The sequence below is a fragment of the Camelus bactrianus genome, chromosome 14 (assembly GCF_048773025.1).
Source record: "Camelus bactrianus isolate YW-2024 breed Bactrian camel chromosome 14, ASM4877302v1, whole genome shotgun sequence".
NCBI lineage: Eukaryota > Metazoa > Chordata > Mammalia > Artiodactyla > Camelidae > Camelus > Camelus bactrianus.
In genome coordinates, this window is record NC_133552.1 from 25,820,365 (window position 1) to 25,840,819 (window position 20,455).

The following is a 20,455-nucleotide window of genomic DNA, read 5'->3' on the forward strand; positions in this document are numbered from 1 at the left end:
AATCCCTATCTGCCACATCCCAATAACATTTGCTTTGTTTTTTCTTAAATTATAATAAGCCCCGTTGTTTATTATTAGATTTTGCCTAATACAAGTCCTTATGATAAGGTGATGCTCACAGAGTCTTCATACACTGTGTATCCCTTGCCATTGTTCCTTGACAGTGCACATCCTTCTTTTTACTGCCATTCTCGTTCTGCAGCACTTCCACAGCAGCTTCTCAGGTTCATAGCCCAATTCCCACAGAGAATTCTTAAGTCACATGGAAAGGATTGTTTTATCCACTCCCCTTAGCTGGGAACCAGTTTCAGGTTCATAGGGGCCAGTGTTCACTTCTAAGGTTAATGTCCATCCTTTCAGGCTCAAGCATTGGCAATCCCTAAAGTGCAACAAATCTTTCAGAATCATAGGGTGGAGTCTGAAAATACTTTGTAGAATGACTAGATTTCTAAATAAAAGACTTTTGAAGTTCCATGTTCTTTGGGTTAACAACGTGCTCATGATCTTATCCAAGAGCATACCATGGTAAGTTCGGCTTCTTTTCTCTCTTCTCTGTGTTCTGTCCAACTATGTTTCATCAAATGAAAATCACTCTCTTTACTCCTCCTATAATTCTTGATCAAAACTTTAACTGCCACTAGTCCCTTTGATATGACTTGGTTATGTCTGGAAAATATCTTCTCTTAGAGGGAAAAGGTGAAGAGGGGTATCACTAGCCAGGAAGAGGTTATGTTTGCACAAAATCTGTGGTGACTCAACGAAAAAGGGCTTGGTACAAATTAACATGCTGGAATATTTCACAAGAAAATATATTCTTATAATTTATTTCTGTTCAATACTCAATTAACATATGATATAGCTGGCTATTCTCCTAATTAGATTATGTTTACTTTATGGGGATAATCAATACTTTTACTTCTCTAATCAATATATTTTAAGCATTGCTTAAAGTTTCTATTTTCTAACACTTCCCAGAGGTATAATTATATATATGTAAAGTATTTTCTGCAGCCTGGGTCATACAATCATTTACAGTACTTGAGTAATACAGTGAACTGCATTAAAGTCAACAAAGTAATAAATAAGAGCATGACCAGCAGGCCATGCATAAGAAAAAAACAGGAATAAACAGTAACTTTAGTGAAAAAGTTTTATTTCCAGATTATCAATTACGAGCTAGGTGTCCTTGGGCATCTGACCATTCATTGAAGGTTATTGTGAAAATTAAAGAAAAATAATAGGAAAAGACAAGTAATTCTTTTTATAGAATGTAGTGAATTTTTACAAATGTATCCTACCCTCTTGTGTTATTGGGGTTTATTTATTGAAAGACATAACAATCTAAAAAATGTGCTTCACTATTAAAGAATTTTCTCTAAGAATGCAAATTCTCAGAGAAAATTCTGGTTTGTTGACGGCTATGAATAGAAAAACCAATTGAGTGCCTAGAAAAATAGGACTATCAAATATATGGTATTTGTAGTATGAAAAACCTTGGTGTGAACACAGTAAAAAGAAGCACGTTTTTAAACAGAGCAAAACTAGTTTCCTGGAGGAAAGAATTACCTCAAAATGAATAGATCCTGACAGCAAAAAATTAAGAGCAATTTTTTAAAATGACAAAGGCACAAAAGCTAAAATATGAACCATGTCTGATGGGAATGATTAATTTTAGGAAAAATTCACCCCAGATTTGAGTTAAAATAACTTCTCACTACTTAATAAGAATTAAGAATGCTCTCTTTTTCCACAGGAAATCTAGTGTTCTATTTTCAATTGAGTCATAATATACAGAGAAGTTTTTATTCAAATATTAGGTCATTTCAAACCTCACTGTCCCCATAGTTTAATGCACAGGAATTTTGAAAATGTTCAAATTCAACTTTTTATGTAGGATTTGGGACAATAGTAAAGAAATGTCAGCAGCTCTTCTGACTCCAAAATACACTGCGAGGGCTATAGTTTATTGTATTATATGTTGATTAAAATTGTTAAGTATATGCAAGGAAAGGTCCACAGATTTTTCCTTGACTTCTCAACATGAGGGTTGATCAAGAAGCTTCATGTAGTTTGACTAAACTTTAGGCAGATTTCTTCCTGATTCTATCCTCCCTACTTATCTCACCTCCCTTTTGTTAGAGCATTTACTTTAGAACACATGTCGTGGTAAATTACTTCTCTGCCCCTTTGAGATGTAAATATATATATATATTTTAATTGAAGCATAGTCCATTACAATGTGTCAATTTCTGTACAGCATAATGTTTCAGTCGTACACATACATACATACATTTGTTCCATATTCTTTTTCATTATAGGTTACTACAAGATATTGAATATAGTTCTTTGTGCTCTACAGAGGAAACTTACTGTTTCTCTAAATCTGTTAAAATGTCTCTTCTCAGTTTTATAACCCAGCATGTCTTTCTCAAGGACCTGGAACCTACTTTAGAAATGCAAAGATGAAGAGAGGTAGCACCCCTATCTTCCAGTTTTATGGGAGACTAAGTTTGGAAGACACTTTGCTCCAACTTGTGAAACTACTTGGTGTCACGAAGATATGAGTTTGCTTTCCCTTTGGGTAAGGACAATTAGCCAACACTGATGGCCAAGACTGCACCCTCACCCCAGTGCTTAATAGCCCCTCCTCTTTTGTGTCAGAGGAGTTGAGTTCAGCCTGAGCTCTGGCTTCTCCTCTAAAGCAATATCTTGCAAAAAAGTCTTCCTTGCCAGTTTAATTTTGTCCAGTGCAGTTTTTTTCTTTGACAGTGTTAGTATGAAAAACAAAAATAAAGCTGTATAAGGAGACAGAGAAAAAATGCACTATTTTTATGTAGGATATTCAAACATGTCCCCTCTGATAACAAAATATCTGAAGAGATACCCGAAGGAAAGGAGAGATAGGTATATGTGGATTACTTAGAAACTGAGTATATGGATATATGATTGATTAGATGAATATATGGATTACATAGCAATGAAAAAATAGTAAGTGTGAAAAATCCTGGATGTGTCACTGGGCTTGGAATGTCTGTGGAACATCAGGAGATGCTTTTCTCCATGGAACTTCACTATGCAGGAGGTCTTTTAAAAGTCAATCTCCTTGTTGTGTGGATGAGAAATCTGAGGCTCAGAAATACTTGATGACTTATGTAGATGAAGAAGATTTTGTCTATTAGGAAAGCAATTCAGTAGTCAGTCACTGTGATTTATTTTGTTGAGTTTTGTTTTTCTTTAATAAAAAAAGTGCTAAGGAATTATCAATTGGAAAAATCCAATCAGTTCACATCAGAAAATGCAATCATTATTAAGAAATGGGAAAATTTATGAAAATTATTCAGTGGTGAATTGTACTACAAAGAAATCTTTAGTAATGAAAAATTGGAAACAAACTTGAGATATAAATTCTAAGCATTTTGAAAATGAAGCTTCAATTATTGACCAAGGTACCTTAGCAAAAAACCAGTTCACGAAGTATCTCCTTGAAAATTCCTTCAATAATATTGATTATAAAATACTTATAAAATAGAGGAGGTATCCAAACAGTAATAAAAGACTACATACTTCAAATATAGTAATTGTAGGGGGTAGTATAGAATTCTAATATTGCCACTTGGCACGTAAGTAACTTTGGGCAAGTTTTAAATTCTTTAAGCTTTAATTTCATCATTTATAAAATAAGGATATTGGTATATAACTCACAGGGGTGTTAGAGGATTAAATGAAATAATGCATGCAAACTTCTTGGTGTAGCACATAGTGTTCAAAAATGTCAATGATTATCATCATTAGTATTTTTATATTGTTACTAAATTGACTGCAAAACTCTTGGTTTTAACCTAGGTTTTAGTACCTTTTTTTAATACTGAAAGTTTAAAGAGCATTCAAAGATCGAGAAAATATTGTAATAAACAACTGTGTGGTTCTATATTTCAAACCCTAACTTTTCTCTCCCCAGCAATGGATTATTAGCAAATAAATTTCAGTCATCCTATCATTTTATCCATAAAATCCACAGGTATTTTATAATAAATTTCTAAATATTTTAGATATTTTAGAATATATTTCTAAAAGATCAGGACTTTTAGAAAAATAACATATTCTACATATCATTCTCATAGCTAAAACACTAACAATGATTCCTTAATGTCAAATGTAGTCAATGTTCACTTTTCCCTGATGGTCTCAAAATTTGTTTCAATTTGCTTGTTTCAGAATCAAGATGTAAATAATATTCCAACATTGAAACTGGTTATGTCTTTTTAATCCATGGTAATCTATAATCTCTCTCTCACACACAGTTTTATGTAAGAATTCAGGTCATTTTTCATTTGAATCCAAGACTAAATAGCATTAGCACTCTATCCTGTTCCACCCATTGCAAGTGCAGGCAAGATGCTTCTTGGTAAGGGAAATAAGTAATTAATTGGTCACCAGGCTTTGATGGAAATGGGAAAGGTGGAAAATGACTTCCAGTTCAATAGATGAGAAGCGCTCAACAGAGGGGGCGTGGTCCTGACAAGGCAGTTTGGAGCCAGAGTGAAGCAGTCAGTCAGACTTAGCAGTAAAATCAATAAAGGCAAATTGTTTGCAGCTGCTCACAGAGTTCTTCTTGATAAACAAGATTTTACCATTAGAGATTACAGAATAAGAGGCTGCTGCAAAATGGTCTACGGTTCTCACCAGATAATCCCAAATGAAGTAATCATTTCACTTGTACCCTCTGATCCTATCGTGCTAAATGTTTAAGAAGAATTTCCTGGTATACAGCAATGATAGAAGTCACTTTCCAATACTTCTCACATATATTGCACAATACCTGTCTTTTTTTTTTTTTTTTTGAAGTAATAAAGCAATAGAAATAAAATCAATGCGGAAGGAATGACAATGTTTGTGTACAGATGTTAATTGAAAGAACTGTGAAAAGTAAATATTCCAATCTGTGGGAAAGTAATTGTACAAACACATCCTTTTCAGAAGACCACTTTGGATGGCTGGGAGAACTCAGCCAATTAAGGGAGACTAATTAAATTTAGCCAGAATACTAATAGTTCAAGGAAGAAGGCAGTAATGTGCTGATTGTAAATTGAGAATTTAGTAAGTTAGTAAGTTAACGTGCATGGATCAACCTGAGTTCCCAACACCCAGATGACCAAGTGATCCTGAGGTGTAAAGTTGTGAAGGAATTAGAAGGGTGGTGAAAGTCTGAAGGGGCAGCAGGAGGAAGAGCAGTGGCAAAAGCCAGAAGACAAACAATTCACCCAAGGAGGGTACAACTGCAAGCTATGGGCTAAATATATCATAGAGAGATCAGAGTGCATCTGGCTCTGAAATGACTGTTGTGTGTACTTGGGCAAATTATTTGCTTTCTCTAAGCCAAGCATTCATTTCTCCCTCGGTAAAATGAAGGGGGAAGAATATCTACCTGGAAGAGGTGTTTTTAAGAGTAAATTATAAAACACATGTAAACGATCTATCACTATGCTTGTCCCTTAGTGATGTTACAAAAGACTGACAAGTATTCTTCACATACAATATTAGACTCTCCAGATTGTAAGGTACTTAAGGCTCAGCGGTTTTAATAACCATGCTTGAAATCTGAAAATGGAAGCCATCATTAAAATTACTATTATTCTTAAACCTCTGTGACTTCTCTGCCAAGGATTCATTCAGTTGATAATTAGATGCTTCTAATGATGGAGAGTCCATTTCCTCTTGAGTTTCACCAAAGTGCTTTCAAATACACACAGTCACTTCTTGTGAAATTGGAATTTTGCTTCTGTTTTAATCTGAGTTGGGAGCTGCTTTTACTTTCCTGCTAAACACACATAATTAGAATACAAGTCATTGCTATCTGGTCTGCTGAATAGTGTATTTATATTGAAGGAGGTAGAGACAAGTACATTTAAAAACCATGACCAGCACAGTGTCCAGTAGATGTCTTCCTTAAGTGTTTGCTATTGGTGATAATGATAATAATGAATCTATTTCTGATCCTTGTGCTTCCAGAAATCATTTTGAAGCTACTTCAAAGTTTTGTATAAAACTCTTCTCCTGTTGTCTCTTCAAAACATACAGCTGGCTGCCATTATCTCAAACATGCCTCTGCACCCTGTGTGTTTTGTATTATTGCTCATTTGTTTCTTTCTCTGCCTACTCGTCTTGTTTTCCTGGCTGTGACTTTTAGCCTCCTCATTTGTCTAAGTAAGTATTGTCCTTTGGCTGTTTCCCTTCCATCATTTCAATTGTTTCTTGATTTCTGGTCACTTTGTTTGATGGCATCTGTGCAAGATTCACACTCATTAATATCCTCCACGAGTTGCTTAATAATAAAGAAACCCTCTTGAGTCTGCACAGTCAAGAAAGAAACCTGTCCAGCTTTTGATAAAAGCCTGTACACAGATTGTTCTTAGGAAATTGTCAGAAGTTAATGACAGGGAAATAAAGGCAGATGCAACTACTCAGTAATTTCTTTGAAATGCACTGTGTGTGTGTGTGTGTGTGTGTGTGTGTGTGTGTGTGTGTGTATGTGTGTGTGTGTGAATGAGACAGAGAGAGACAGAGACAGAGAGAGATTTAACTTTCACTGAAGAAAAAGTGTGTACATTGACAAAATATGCTATGAGAAATGGATCATCCAACTGTTACACTTAGAAGTATTTTGTTAAAACATGCCAATGATAACTATTATTGGAGAAAAATGTTTAAATAAGCTTAATTATGCAAAATGCCTAGTCTCTTGTATATTGTATGTGTGTATAATATATTTCAAATCAAATATCTCTCATTATTTTGCAACACATGTAAATACTCTGACTACTTCAATGATGATAAGAATGTTCTAAAATAGACATTTATGTCTTTCCCAATGCTTAGTTCTCATAAGGGAGGAAAATGGTAAATCAGTGTGACATTGTTCAAGATGGCCAACTTATCTAATCACTCTTTGACCTCAAAGTCTATTTTTTCCTCTGATGCAGGCCAGCTATTTCCTCTTTGTGTGTCGATAGCTGCTGTTGGCTTTTTTATTCTAGAATTTTCTGTGGGAGAGGCTATTTAAAAGCAAGTGCTCACGTACTACGGAGTTTCTGCAAAGTTATAACTTGTGGAATAAAAAGCTATAAAAGATCATTTACAGTTCAACCCAGGTTTATGTTAATGCAGTGGCTGTTAGGTGCATGAAGAACATGTCAGCTAATATTAAGAATGACATAAAGAGTGTGTTCACCCAAAACTTGAAGTCAGAGCACAAAAGAGAACATAAAATCCTTTCATATGGAAATGAAACTCCACAATGGGAACCCTGGCGGGAGGCCTGGGGTCTTACTGAACCCACCGCTTCCCTGGGGTGAACTGAAGTGTGAAAGGAGCTCTAGGTCCCCTCTGGTTTTCCTCCTCCCAAAATGGAAGCTGTTCTCTAAGTCTTCAAATGTCTTTCTTGTTCAGACAAGAACAAGAATTTAATTTTCTTAAAATTCCTATCTTGAAAGCATGTCTGGTTGCTTTGAAAATCCTACGTAGTTCTTTCTATCTGTCTGTCTCCTTTTTTTTTAGACTTTTCACTTTTTTATCTAACTTTGTTTTTTCAATTGTGTTAGGTAATAGTAAAACAGACTTTTTAGGTACCTCAAATGATAAGAATATTTACAAACTATATTTTGTTGTGGAAATAACGAAAGTAGTTTCCAACATATCTTCGTTATTCCCAAACACACAAACACACCTATGTATTTACCACAGACTCGTTGGGTACCAATGTCTAGACAAGTGAACTTTATCCCAAGGAAACTACTTACATTTCATTTGGGACTGGTTGCCTAGGAACCAACTCTCTCTCCTGGACCCTAGGAGTGCTTGTCCTACTAACAGTGATTGAAGCTTATTAATTCCATTAATTCTAATCTCTTGAGTTTGTACCCGGGGACAGAGGGAGATACTGTATTTCTAAACCTTGGCTTGTCACTGGCAAAGATCACATACAACATGTACTGGACACTTATTCTGTAGATTTGCTACAAATCAGCTAATCTGCTCAGGAAGATGTTTATACAGAGGTCTTTTATCTTAATTGGCCAAAATTGGATTTTTTTTTTTTTTTGGTTATTATCATCCCAGTTGAGTGTGAAGGGAAAACAGATAACATTAAAAATAAGTTAAATGTATATGTTTTCGAAGGGTAATCAAATGATTTAAGCAAGTATTCATATGCCAGACAAGAAAAAGGCAATAGGCTAAAGAGAATGCCTGGACTGCCAGTAATTTCCTGCAAATGTATCCCATCTTCTCTCCCTTTCACACCTCTGTATTATATCATTTAATCAAAAATACGCCAGATCTGGGAAGCTGTCTGAGATTTGGTCAGGGAGAGGTCCCGTTCAGGTTGATTTTACCCTGGAGTCTGATGTAGAAAATATCTTTATTTCTATTGGAATTTCAATTTCACAGATAAAAACATCAGCACAAAACTTTCCTGGAGACTCTCAGCAGCCCAACGACTATGAAGCCATATAAATGAGACTGTTCTCCCAAGCTTTCAAAAGGCTCCAGGAGCTGGTAGGTAGACTGTCTTTTCTTGTTTTAATCCATTATGCATCATCAATAAATTCCCAGAGCTTTACAGAATCACACGTGTTTGAGGATACCAAATGCTGGAAAACAGTTTACATTGGCACTGCTCTTGGGGGTCTCGGAAGGAGAAAAGACGTGTCCATCTGTAGACCTATATCAGGGCTTCTTCCTTTGGGGACAATGGACTGGATTCAAGAATCCATGCACCTGCAGAATTGCATGGCAGTGTGCATTATTCTTCAATGTTTTTCTTTTTTTCTGAAGTATGTTTTTATTATTTCCTAAAAATAAATATTATTTTCAAATGTCCCAACCAATATTTGCACTGTCACATTCAGGAACTAATGTTTGTGATTGAAAGCTCTATGTACACACTGGGATATGGGAAAATATAGTAGATATTTTAGGTACGTGTTATATGTTGTGCAAAATAGATGTGTATGTTTCCATTTTATTTTCATATGGTGAATTTAGTAGGTTTTTAATGAGTTTATAATGGCTAAAACCTACTTGACTTTCATATATAATTAGCCATAATAACTTTATAGTGATCAGTCCCAAAATGAAATAAATAATAAACTTTGATGGACATAAAAATATCAATATAAGGTAATACTTATTTCTGTGAGGCAGACACAAGATATATTTACTCAGAAAATTAGTAATATTTGCAGAAAGGATTCTTTGCATTGCATAAAATGTGAACTTTATAATGTAGTATAGTTACTCTGCTTTCTTCATCAGAAGGAAAAAGTTGATTATTAGTGTGGACATTAATTTCTAGAGTGTGAGGCTGTTCACTGAACTCTCCTCTATCTAATCAGTACGAATCATTTACATTCATTGCTTAAGACTTCCTGTTGCACAGTCTTGAAATGAGATGCAAGAGAAATAGCCTGAGTCATAATGAACATTGCCATCCAATCACGAGATATGATGTTCATCTCTGCCATGAAATATTGAGGCCACAGAACATGCATTAATCATAAGTCACTTTTATGTGCCTTTATTATGTGTTTATCCTAAAAGGTTATGGAAACAAAAATATTTACAGAAATAATGTCTTCCCAATAAACCACCTGAGAGAACAATGTTTAGAAAGTGAAATGATGGTGAATATTAGATTTAAATAGAAATCTAGCTTTAGAACTGCCAAGTAAAGCTGTGGTCTCAGTTCTTAGGGATCAAGATACATGTAAAGAGGTGCAAATGTTCAAAATAAATCTAGAAATGTAGCTGAGGCAACTACTTTCATAAAATAGTGAAACAGTTAAACCACTGGTGAGTCAATGCCAGATAAATACAAGGTATTACGTGGTCATTTGGATATGTCTAGAAAAGAAGCATCTTCATTTTCATAAGTTTTGAAATAATTATTAAATATGCATTGACCCAAGACACCAGGAATTCATGGAGAAATGGTTGATCTAGGGCTGAAACAGGGAGAATACTAAATAGTTCTGGACCGATTCATAGCACTTAGAAAGTAAAGAAATATTCAAAACTAAGAGTAGAGACTTGTCAAAGGGACATAGAAGCCAATCAAAAGGAATTCCTGATGGCCAAAGCTGGGACAATTTGATCAACAAAATCAATGATATATTACTGGTTCAGAAATCAAAGTATGAGCAATGGTGAAATCTAGCAGATGCTACCTTAACCAAGTGATGGAAGTCACATCATCGGGGATACCATGTGGATGTCATGATACTATGTGATGAGAAGTGTACTTCATCTCTGTGGTCTGATGTCTAAACTCTGAAAACTCCGGTTGAATCACAAAACAAACATCAGACAAAACAAATGTGAGGGATGCTCTTGACCAATACTCTTCAAAACTCTCAAGATCATTTAAAAAAATTAATAATAGTAATAATCAAGGAAAGGCTGAGAAACTCTCACAGACCAGCAGAGCCTAAAGAGACATGTTATGCTGTACACCAGAAATTGACACATTGTAACTGAATATACTCCAATTTAAAAAAGCCTCAAAAAATAAAATAAAGAGACATGATAATTAAATGCAATGTGGATCCTGAAACAGAAAAAAAGACATTAATGGGATACCTGGTGAAATTTGAATAAATTCTGCAGGTTAGTTAATTGTAATGTTCTATTATTGGTTTCTTAATCTTGACAAATGAACCAACCTAATGGAAGATGATAACTTTAGAGGAAATTGAAATTGGGTGAGAGGTATACAGAAAAATCTCCATAAAATCCTTGCAACTTTCCTGTAAATCTAATATTTTTCCCAAATGAGAAATTTCTTGAAATACTTGTTGACCAACCTTCTGAAATTAATAACATGACGAATGTCATTAATGGAGTTTTCCTTTCTTGTTTTCCTCCATAGTTTCTCTTTGTTGTACTTTTAGTTATCTTATAGTTAGATATTATTTTCAATATTGTATACTCAAGGAAATAGGGTCTGTAAATATGATTCAACTACCTTTATTTATTCATTCCTTAAAAGAAATCTTGTGCTTAATGCTTACATTTCATGATGATAAATATAGCAAATGTTGCCCAAAGCTTTATTACAGTTTTATATAGTGAATGACATACCAGGAGATCATGAATGATATAGAATAGAATTTAGATATTTATGATAATATTACAAATTGATAATATAGATAAAATCAATGAAGATAAAAAAGATAAAATCAAGTGAAGAAGTATTATCCATCAGCTACATATTTATATTGACATAAAATGGGAAGGAAAACCTAGAGGGTAACAAACAAAAAATTCAATGTGTAAGTTTGTTTCACATGCACACAGAGCTGTATATTGTTTTCCCTTAAATACAGAGAAAGTTATGCTGTGCATTTGGATCAGAAACACAAGGTATGCGCTATAGCAAATGACCTCTTCTCTTCAGTTGCTCTATGTGTAAAAGTTACTCAAAAGAAGTTCTTGAAATGATGAGATTCTGAGATAGCTTGTTTTGAGCTAAACCCTTTTGGTCTGGTTCCGTTATATTCCAGGATTCCCAGCCTTGTTATGAGCACACAATTACAACTCCACATAAATAGATATCATAGCCTCATAAGAACTGCAGAATTGAATTCAATATCCAATTGCCAGACTGTCCCTCTGAAAAAAGGAAAAGGACCTAAAAATGGACACCAAGTTTTCATGTAAGAGGATTTTCTGTTTCCTTTTTCCAAATCACAGTCAAAATTTTGCTCCTATATTTTCCCTGATTTCTTTTTAGAGGAAAAAAATCAAAGAAAGAAATATTTTTATGAAGATTAGCATATTTATTTTTCTTGCTGTCATGTGGACTGCAAACTTTTCTGTCACCAGATGAGTTCTAGATTCAAGGGCAAAATAAGGAAGAACACAATACAACCCACTTACTTCCTTTTTGATATGAGATTCCTTTGCATATGAATAAAATATATTTTATTATATATATTTTATATACATCAGGTATTATATGCATTTTACTATATCCACTATGTCCATATATATGGCTCAAAGAAGAATTAGAACATATTTGAAAGACAATTTATGATAAATTCTGCTTATTGTTTACCCCAAATATTTTCTGTTAGTGCTCTTTATGGTCCTTAATGGATTACAGTTAAAAAAAAAATTGTTACAATGACTTGTGCCATGACACTATTTCCCCTACCTCTGCAATTCCTTCTGTTCTGATAATTTCTTCTACCTACTAGCCTTGCAGTTTGAAGGGAGTAAGTGAATACCAAGGAAACCTGAGCGAGTACTGAAGTCAAACTCCTCTTCACTCTATATCAGCTTCCCCTTGCCAGAAAAGTCCTTCTCATGTTACTGCCTTCCATACATATATTGTGCAGCTTTAAGACAAAACTGTTTTCTCTCTGTGAAGTACATACTTATCAAAACCAATGATAGACTTCTCCCTGTTCTCACTGTGTATATACACAACTCTATTTTAGTGTGTACTATATAGTTGTAAGTACATGATTATGTGCTTCTCTCTCCTGTTAGAAAGTGGGATGATTGACTCCAGGACTCCATGTCATTAATCTTGCTTTTCTACCGGAGCTTAAAAAATGCTCCGTATGATTATTTATGGTCTTTGAATAAATGACACTTAGAAAATGCATATGTTTCTTCTTATTGGTCTCCACATGCAAAGAAAAATCGGTCATTTCTGACAATTATGTACATGAAATACTGTTGCTATTTTGTATCTGAAGTACTCAGAAGAGTGTTTTGCCTTCCAGAAAGTTTTCAGTTGCACAATTGCCACATTTAAAAATCCAGAGTCAAGTGTCGATTACCTGCCATTTGGCTGAGCATGGCAGTTACAGAAAGAAAATGTTTGCAGCGTGAAACTGTGAAATGATGAAAGGATTTTTACTTGGAGCATTTTTTTTCTCTAACAAAGACAAATAAATACGCTGTTGTGATTACTAAACACAGACAGTACACGGTTTCTATTCAGTGTAACTACCTCTCCACTCCACAACATTTAGAAGTGAAATTTGGGAGCATGGGATTGAAAACTGTACTTGCTTAAGACAGGTAAAGTAGGAGTTGTCACATTCATACCTCTGGGTGCACCAGAAGGTGCAAAGTTTATTGTTCCACCACATGCTGCTGACTTTATTATTTCTAGAGTGAAATCTACAAACATAATGAAATTGAATTGAATATCTAAAGGTTCATGTGTGCCTTGAGTATACTTCAAAAATTCTCACACTGAGGGAACAAAGAGAAAGCATATAAGGAACAGACAGAAAAAAAAAATACATGTATATATATATAAAACCTAAATTGGAACCTACTGAGAAGGATAAGAAATAATAAGATTGGAGAATTGATGGATTAATGAACTGGGAATTCCTTCTCTATTCTGTACCCAAAGCAAAGGATTTGATGTGCATATTTCTTGGCTGAACAAAGTAATTTGAGTCTTATTATAAAAGCAAAAATGTTACATAGTCATCAACTTTACAAGTAGCACATATGTAGAAAAGACATCCCAATCCGTATCAAAATAATTAGCATCAACCCTAAATGTGCAATTTAGCTTTGAGCTTCTTTCTCTTAACAATTTTGTATTTTGGTCTGAATGATGCAGATAGTTTTGAATCTTCCACATTTTTTTTCCCCCTGACTGACAGTACATAAATGCAAATAGAAATTCTCTATTCTCGTTAAATGCAAGAGAACTTTAGGAGGAATTTGAAAAATAAGTAACATAGTTGAAATCTGTGTTTGTGTGGGGATGTGAGCACCCCATTTTCAAAAGAGCATGTATAGCTGAACAGGACATGTTATTTAGCCAATTGCTAACAAATGGTCATTTAGCCCCATTTTGGACATATACTGGTTATTACTTGAAGGAGGGTTTATCTACCAGGTCTGCTTATAAATCATTTTCAGTCTAGATATTTTCTAGGTAACCTTGTATTATTTTTAATCTCTATACTCAGTTATCACCTATGTGTTCCTATGAAAATTTTTACTCTTCTGTGATTCCCATTGACTTTGTATTAAGATCCATCAGATAGAAGCACAGCAGAGGTAGGTATAATGAGACAATAGGACAGTGTCATGATAGAGTTCTTTATTTCAGAGAGGAAATGGTCTATTGATGTGATGTTCTCAAAGGCCTGAAGAAAATGTGTGACAATTCTTCTACTGGCATTTGAAATGTAGGTATAATATTAACTGAGATAAAATTTCAAAGAAAGACCACCACTTTGCCTGGAATTGTTCATATGATGTAAGAAGACAATATTCTCAGAGGATCAATGAATTGTCATTCACGATACTATATTTTCTATGCCTATGAGGAATGGGTGGCCTGAAAAATATTTCAGAAAGACAGAGTTGGTGAATAATCAAAGATAAATATGTGTTAACTTGGTGTGAGAATCATCCATGACATTGAATTATGTGTCAAAAGATAAAAAATGAGTAATTAATACAAATAGGAAAAATATAGTATGAATTTCCAGTGATAGGAAAGTGAACAATAGTGATATAATAAAATTGTGGTGCCAAGTATTGGGCATATTCTATCTTCTTTCCAGAAAGTTAAAAATCAACAGAGTCAGATAGATTTAACTAAATAGCTTAGAAAACAGTGGGCAAATTATATAAAATGTCTTCTTAATTAAACCCAAGTATATAAAGCTGACCCTGTCACAAATTTGTAAACTAGAATGCTTTCCTCAATTTTCTGTAATCCTACACTAATTCCAACATTTTAATCTTCTTACAGTACCTAAAATCAATACTAAAAAGGCTGAAAAACCACTTCCCACTATATGATGGATTTTCACATTTCTTGGATAGTATCTTTTTAAGAGAATCCTCTGAAGAGAGTCATATCAATCCCAAAGGAATGAATCTCTAATAATAGACTGGCAGGTATTATGACAAATGAAGAAGAAAACTATTTTTAAGATATCACTTTTTTGAGAAAATTCAAACTCTAAAATTTTATTTCACTTAAACATTTTTTTTGAGTTCTCAGGTACTCGGTTAGGTAGCAAACAAAGAGGAAAAAAGTCTCCTTGAGCAAGGATCTTTTCCACTGACTTGAAACATCAACACACACACACACACTTCACAAACAGATTAACAAACAATTCTTACTTCAAGAACTGTGGTTTTAAAATCATGAACCAATATGGGAGTTACTTTTAATGCATTATCTTAGCAAGAAGCAAAAATATTGCTTAAGTGTAATTGAAGATTTTGATTTAGTAGCTTGATTTGAAAGAATCATTCAATTCCTTTTACTGTTAGATTTTTACCATTTTTGATTAATTTATGGCTTCTAATCCCACGCCAAGGCTCCAGTTTCTCCAACAACTGAACTAGGACCTTGTTTTCTTGTATGCTGTTAGAGTAGAAGAATTTGGCTTTTCATTTATACTCAGAGAACAAGCTGCAAAATGCCGACATTGATTTACACTTTCCTGTTCTGGAATCATGCAGTCTTAACTGTCCATTGAGCTTTTATTGAGCCTTCTTGAGCAGTTTACCAAGTATTCAAGAAAAGTGATTATCTTAAGTCATTGTTCTACTTAAAGAGAAAGTCTCAGGGTAGGGATGGGTTTATTTATTTTAATATTAATCTATAAAACCAGATTTAACTTAAGGAAATAAGTATTATTACCCACACAGCTGATTCGTTCTTTAAAATATCTGTATAGTAAGTATAGAATAAAATATGTGTACATTTTAACACATTGGAGAACTGAAGATAAGTGTGCATATACATTCACATATATTATATATTATTTATATATATAATTACATATGATTTCTCAAACTAGAGATAACCAGTAATATCATGTTGGTGAATGACTATAAGTACAGAAAAACATACACACACACATAACTCATTCACCAACACACATGGATATAATGATACAGATATAGATAATAATTTGGTCATAGAAATTCTGTAACTTATTATGGCCTACATAATGAGCTCCAAAGAGAGAAGAAAACACACTTAATACATTATTAAAATAGTTGGTGTTTTTCTGCTTGACAGTTTTCATCTGCATTTGTTTCACAGCCTTAAGTTATTATTTTGAAAAGGCTAGTCTTCAGGGAGGGATGGAGAGCCTGTTTTCTAGGGGAAGATTTTTATCATTATTGACCTGCTCATGGAGAAAGACCAGCCAAAGAAAAAGAAGTGCAAGGTGCTATATGGCATGCTTTGGCTTTTACTTTGCCTATAAGAACTTTTTTATTCCTGGGCATCAGTGTTTGCACTTTGTAGAATTATGACTTGCATGTTGCCTTTTCAATATGGGTGAGGCAATCAATGTTAACATTGCTATTGCTTCCACCCTACTGTTGTCTAAGGTTGCCATGACCGTACACTCTTTAATTTTCAAATTGAATTTGGATTCGTTCCGGAGACTCCTTAAAGAAATTGATTTTTTGACTGTAAATGGCTTAACATTGTGCCTGCTCTTTGGAACTGATGTTGTGGCAACCACAGACAGTTGAAGTAAAAACCTCATGTTACCTTTGCCAGATGTTAACTGTCAGGGTAAAAAAGTCTGTTTGTCCTTTAATGAGGTTTATAATTTCCCTTTTTTAATCCTAATTTTCAGCTAACTGATTTTAATAAATTAAGAATTGTTGATCATGAACTTTGCTTACAACAGGTACTTTTCAATTTTTTTCTGTTTCTTATTTTATATTCTTAGATACTACTTGGCTTCTTTTTCTGTGTAAATGGAGTTTGGCAAGCTATTTACTAACAATAGGCAATTAGAAACTGAAGAAACTTTGAAATTATAATCAGTTACTCTTGCAAAAATATATCATTTACCCAGAATGATAGATTCTTTCTAAGTAGATATTTTAGTTAATATATATTTATTCTTTTGAGAATTGTTTTATTATAAAATGACAAATAGGGTGGGGGTGGGAAGGGACAGACTAGGATTTCAAAATGTAGAATAGATAAACAAGATTATACTGTACAGCACAGGGAAATATATACAAGATCTTATGGTAGCTCACAGCAAAAAAAAAATGTGACAATGAATATATGCATGTTCATGTATAACTGAAAAATTGTGCTCTACACTAGAATTTGACATAACATTGTAAAATGATTATTACTCAATAAAAAATGTTTAAAAAAGAAAAAAAATAAAATGACAAATAAATCTATTTACTAGTCCATAACTGAAAATATAAATAGTATTTCTGAATTTTGTGGTATCTTGGGTTATCAAAGAGCCATTATCATCTTTCAGCAATTTCTAAATAGGTTGAAAGTAATAGATATGGTTTTGAATTTCACCTGATTCTGTGATACTCTGGATATACTTTTTTCCCAAAATGAACTTTCTTTGCTGAAAAAAATTGGAAAATTAAAATCAACGTATGGTACAAAAATACATTTAAACAATATTTAATGCACGGTCACACACATTTCTGTTAAGACTATAAACTAATACATATTAACCTTTGGGGACGCACATTAGCAACGTGAAAAAACATTAAAGTGGTCATAGTTTTGACATTTATTTTTGATTCTATACATTACCCTAGTGAAATAATCCAAAACTCAGTAAAATTTTGTATGATACAGGCATTTATAAAAGTGAAATCAATGAAAAGTAAAATATGGAAGTAGCCTAAATATTCAAAAGAGAGGGACTAAGCTAAGGAAAACTTGATAACAAGCTTAAAACATGAGACCTGTCATGAGAATAATGGTTCTGAAGATAAAAAGATATGCATGAATACATTAAGTTAAAAATCAAGATATACATATATGCATGTGAATATATAAGAATACATAGATAAATTTCCATATATACATGCACATGTATGTCTATTATGCTCACAACTATGAAAAGAAAACAGTAGGAAACATTCTTTAGAACATAATGGAAAAATTCCTGTATGATATTAATTATTGAGTTAGATTGGGTTACAGTTATAAGTTTATTCATTAACACAGTTTTTATTTTTCTAATACAATAATTATATCTCATTACCTTTGTATGTATTATGTATAATATAAACTCAGTCTACATATAAAATATACAATCAAAGTCAACTTAGCTTTAAACTGAAATAAAATACACTAAATGCATTACAGCAAGGTTCCAATGTGTTGTTTTATCTTTTAATTCATGTTATTTTGTTTGTTTTTCTATTCATTGATGGCACTAACAATTGGAGTCAAGCAAAGCAATGATTCCCCATGTCTAAACCACTTAATGATAGTTAATTCTACATAAATATGTGTGAGAGTGAAGGCATGTCTAAGAGAGGAAAACAGAAAAGCTATTAAACACTGTAAGTCTTTCAGACCACTGAGCCCAAAAGTGCCTACACAATTACCCAATTACTTGGAAGTGACTGGGCCATTGTAGGCAATAGACACCCATCTGTTCTAATCCTATTATTTTCAGTGAATCATTCTTCTTTTTACTTAGGTGTTATAACTTACACTTCAAACCCACAATGTTAAAACTCCTATCCTTTGATCTTTCTTTTTTTCCCTAATTGGTAAGGAATACATTTTCTTTAACCTCTATTTATAAATTCCTTCATGTTTAATTGGCTGCTTACCCTATCATTATAAGGAACAAGTCAATCAACTAACATTTTTGAGAGATTTATTTTTCAATTACAGGAAAAGTAAAAATGGAAAAACTAAGTAGAAACAGTATTTTTATCATAGCTTAAAATAGCCATTGTTAGTGGGATAGTCTATATTAATAAGAGAAATAAAAAGATTAACTCTTAGTTATCTAAGCACAGATTATCTCTATTAAAAATAATTTTATAATTATTTACAGCTAAAGTCATTCTCAATTGTTTTATTTTGGCTGAGCAGCAGTTTTCTTAGTCTTCTTTCTTCCTAACCCTAGGTAAGTGTCTATATTTGTTAAGAAAATAATGGTTTTTAAACCTCACTGAAGAGAGGAATTAGAAGTGATTAAGAATTAATAAGGTAGCGGCTTGTGAGAATTGCATAAATTCTCAGGGAAACAAGCCTCAGGTTCTGATACACAGGTTGCTCTCTAATGACGTTTAAAGGTCATTAGGTCCTGGAACTTTCAGTGACTTTTTAGTGATTGCCCTTTAATAACATAACAAAGAATTCATCAAGGCTCCCTGCTGATGAGCCATCAACTCCTGGCAGACAATGGGCTCTTACTCCGGGCAGAGATTCTTAGGTATTGGTATTTGCTGACTTTCCTTTTCATCTGCCTAGGCTTGTTCCCTAGGAAGGGCCATAAAATGACTCTGTCTGTGACGTGGCTGATGCTCTTTCTACTTTTTATTCTTATTTTTTATTGAAGTATAGTCAATTTACAATGTTAGCTTCAGGTATACAGCAAAGTGATTCAGTTATACATATACATACATATACATATTTTTTTTTCCGTTTCTTTTCCATTACAGCTCATTACAAGAAACTGAATATAGTTCCCTGTGCTATACAGTCGGTCCTTGTTGTTTATCTGCTTTATGTATAATAGTGTATCTCTGCTAGTTCCAAACTCCTAATCTATCCCTACTTCATTTGCCCTTGGTAATCACAGTTTGTTTTCTATGTCTGTGAGCCTATTTCTGGTTTGTAAATAAAACTGGCTTTTTTTTTTTTTTTTAGATTCCACATATAAGCAACATTGTATAATTTTTGTCTTTCTCTGGCTTATTTCATTTAATATGATAATCTCAGGAGCTAAGCTACATGTACTTTTTGACCCTTTCACTGCATTCTACCAACATCATTGTCCACACAGCATTCCATAATTTTGTATTAGAACTTACTTCAACATTTTTTCTTTCTTTTTATTTATTTATTTTTTTGATCCAGCAATTCCACATTTTTCTAATAGGAAAATGCATGTCCATTTTTCTAAAGTTCCATTATTGCCATGAGGCCAAATCAAGACACTTTTTCTTCCATTTGCTCCACTCCTTTCTTTTACAGATATTTCTCTCCCACAAAAAAATCCAATTCTAATTTCCTTTATTATGTAGAAAAAGATGTTGAGTTCCTTATCAAAGTAAGATTTCAAACCCATCATTTTCAAGAGATCTCTTAAAATTTATCAATATCTGGTTACAGTAAAAGTGGACGTTTTAAAAAAGAAATAGAAGCAATAAAAAGTATAAAGTATTCCATATTTTTACATATACATCTCCTCATTCATTCATCAGGTATATACTGTATGCCTACTATATGCAAGGACTGGCTATGTTTTAAAGATGAAGCAATAGAAATGACAAAATACCTGTCCAAAAGGCACTTACATGTATAAAGGAGGAGATAAACAAGAAAACAAATGGAAAACTAAATGGATAAAAATAATAATATAACCAAGGTAGTTATGCCAGAAACATAAACAAAGTCTGCCTAAGTTCACATTAA